The sequence below is a fragment of the Oryx dammah genome, unplaced genomic scaffold (genome assembly GCF_014754425.2).
Source record: "Oryx dammah isolate SB20612 unplaced genomic scaffold, SCBI_Odam_1.1 HiC_scaffold_22, whole genome shotgun sequence".
NCBI classification, from domain to species: Eukaryota; Metazoa; Chordata; class Mammalia; order Artiodactyla; family Bovidae; genus Oryx; species Oryx dammah.
In genome coordinates, this window is record NW_024070206.1 from 104,957 (window position 1) to 108,537 (window position 3,581).

Consider the following 3,581-nt stretch of genomic DNA (forward strand, 5'->3'; position numbering starts at 1 on the left):
GGCTGGACTTGCTGATTTCAGAGAGGAGTGTTTGAATGAGTGAGTGGACTGCTGTATCTTCACACTAAAGGGAAGTTTAAAAACACTTGAAAATAGGGATCCTGTTCCCACACACGTGTCAACTGAGGCTACACAAGGGGCTCTTGGGTTTGCGTTAGGGCACGCTGTGAAAGCGAGAAAGTGAAGTCGCTCAGTCGTGTCCAGCTCTTTGGGACCCCATGGACTGTAGCCTACCACACTCCTCTGTCCATGGGATTTTCCAGCAAGAGTACTGGAGTGGGTTGCCATCTCCTTCTCCAGAGGATCTTCCCGACCCAGGGACTGAGCCTGCGTCTCCCACATTGTAAGCAGATGCTTTACCATCTGAGCCACCAGGAAAGTCCAGAACATGTTGTGGCGGAATAAAAACAGATTCGAAGAGTGATTCCGCCATGAGGGTGTATGGAAATGTTTGCCTTTCACCGAGCAGAGTGGCCCGATGATCGGGTAACAGTGCATCGCAGTCGCCTGGCCAGCGTGAGGGCCCTGCTAGGCCTCCGCCCTGGTCGGAGCTTGCCCTGTCTCCTCCACAAGACGGCCCAGAGCACACATATCAGTACTGACATATTTAATATAGTTTGTGTCAGGAAAAATGTTTTTCTGTATCTTGTAATAAAGGAGAATTCTGAGCAATAAAGTTTGGTCTTAGTATCCCCACCACAGGTACTAGTGAGAAAGTCACATCTAAAATGCTACAGAAGGTATACGTTACAAATTTCCCCTAAAAATTAGCCATATGGAAAAACATTGAACACTAAAACTCATAAAGATAAGCTATGGAGAAGGAAATGGCAACCCACTCCAGTATTCTTGCCTGGAGAATCCCATGGACACAGGAGCCTGGTGGGCTATAGTCCATGGGGTCGCAAGAGTCGGACACAACTTAGCAACTAAACCGCCACCATCATCTTTAGCTAAAGTGAAAGTGTTAGTTGCTCAGTCGTGTCCGACTCTTTGCGACCCCATGGACTGTGGCCTGCCAGGCTCCTCAGTCCATGGGATTCTCCAGGCAACAATACTAGAGTGGATTGCCATTCCCTTCTCCAGGGGATCTTCCCAACCCAGGGACTGAGCCCAGATCTCCTGCTTGGCAGGCAGATTCTTTACCATCTGAGCCACCATTCCCCCGAAATGATACGTTTATACCTAGTGAGCACTGACCCTGGGCCAGGCACTGTTTGAAGCACTTCTATTGCCTGAGTAGCCTTGGGGGTTCCATCCTGAAAACTCTTTGGGAATAATCTCTCTTCTGCTGCTTTTCTTTCAAGGCTAGGGCTCTACCTCAAATTTTTGACAGCTCTCATTTTCTCACCTCTTATTTCAAAATTTCATCATGATTATTTTAAAACAGCAAACCCAGAAGGTTGACTGTGTCAATATGAAAGTGAAAGGCTCAAAGCATGTCTGGAATAAATACTCTGTTTTATTGCCTTAAGCCTTTAGTCCTCATGGACTGAAGAGAGACTACCGTAAGAGAAGTAAAAAGGAAAGGAAGACTTATCTCTACCCTTGTGTCTGAAGAATTCGCAGTTCTTGTTAACTCGTTCAAGTGCAGCGCCTGCAACGGGAAAAGAATCCGCGTCAAAGCGAACGCCGCTCCATAAGGCCAGGGCTGTGTGCGACCGTGTGTGCGACCGTGTGTGCGACCGACCGTGTGTGCTCAGTCGTGCCCAGCTCTCGGCCACTGAACCTGTGCCTCTTGCACCTCCTGCTCTGGCACCAACATCACTAGCATCACCACTGGCCTCACCTGGGAAGCCCCTCCCCCCAGATACAAATCACTTTCTTGCTACGAATGTTAAGCTCTTACAGTTAATGGACTTTCTATGATTCAGACCATCTTTCTTCTCATCTGTATATTAGTTCTGCTCCTCATTTTTTAAAAAATGGAAGTCCCTTAAAAAAAAAAAAAGTAGTCCCTAGATTTTGAAGCAATATGCCTTATGACACAGGAGTGTTTGCTTGCAGGCGTGTCCAGCTCTTTGCTATGCCATGGACTGTAGCCCACCAAGCTCTTCTGTCCATGGGATTTCCCAGGCAAGAACATTGGAGTGGGTAGCCATTCCCTGCTTCAGGGGATCTTTTCAACCCAGCATTCGAACGTGGCAGATTCTTCACTGTCTGAGCCACCACAGAAGCCTTTAAAAAAAAAAAAAAGATGTCAAAGAGGACAGATGAGTTTTAAAAAGAAAACTCTTCACATGCTCTTAGGCAGAAGTCTAACCCCTGAAGTGTTAGACATGCAGGCACTGACTAGTACTCATCTTTGAAGGCAAACTCTGAGACAGAATGAAACCCGAAGGTGTAGAAGAGTGTTTCAAAATCAGTTCCGGCTTAATCATTTCTATGGACACTTAATTTGTTCACCCTACCTTCCCAGTTGTGAAACATAGTACAAACCCAACAAGTATCTGTTGAATGAAGAACAAATAGTTGTATGGATAAAGAAGTGAATCTTAATTTATTCATGGACAATTAATAGCATTGGTTACTCACCAAGCAGACAAGATAATGGATGAATTTACATACTAGGTAATTATTTTCAAATGATTTTTATAAACATTATCTGATTTGACACTCACAGTATCCCCTTGAGATTTCATAGCTTGTATCATTTTCTCCATTAAGAATTAATGTTTGCTATAGTCCTGTTGACTTAAAAGAGGTATAATTATACTTTTCTAAAGAAGGCCTTCATCAGAGAACAACTGAGATAAAACATTGCAATCTCTTCAAATATTTAAAGGGTGAGTACATTTAACTTCTTTTGTGTGATTCCCTAGAGCCTGTCAGGCTACAGTCCATGGAGTCACAAAGAGTTGAACACAGCTGAGCACAATCAAGAGCAAGAGCGCCCTGGAGTGAAAACGGGGTAAGAGGCAGTAGATATCAGCAGATATTACAAGTTTCCTAACATACATGGAAGGGGACATGATTTGCATGTGTGTGTATCTTGTAAGAACAGAAGAGTGATAAGGGAGCTATGCTTATAGAAAGGCAATTTTTAACTCAAGGCTAGAAAGAACTTTCTAAAATGTAGAGTTGTCTGATTCTTTTGTTAAAAAGCTACTTCACATTAAACCCTGCCTCATCAGAGGACTGTGTACAATCTCTTGCCTGCTGGGTCCCTGTGTAGACTAAATCAGAGTGGAGAGTGGGAAATCTATGGTTTCTTCCAGTTCTAAGATTGCCTGGTGATCTTCAGATCATAGAGCTTCCCAGGTGGAGCAGTGGTGAAGAGTCCGCTTGCGAATGCAGGAGACACAAGAGGCGTGGGATCAAACCCTGGGTTGGGAAGACCCCCTAGAGTAGGAATCCTTCCTTGGTGGTTCAGACTGTAAATAATCTGCCTGAACCAAGTTCAATCCCTGGGTCTGGAAGATCTCCTGGAAAAGGGAATGGCAACTCTCTCCATTATTTTTGCCTGGAGAATTCCATGGACAGGGGAACCTGGAAAGCTACAGTCCAGGGGGTTGCACAGAGTCAGACACGACTGAGTGACCAACATTTCCACCTTCTTTCCTGGAGCAGGAATTGGCCCC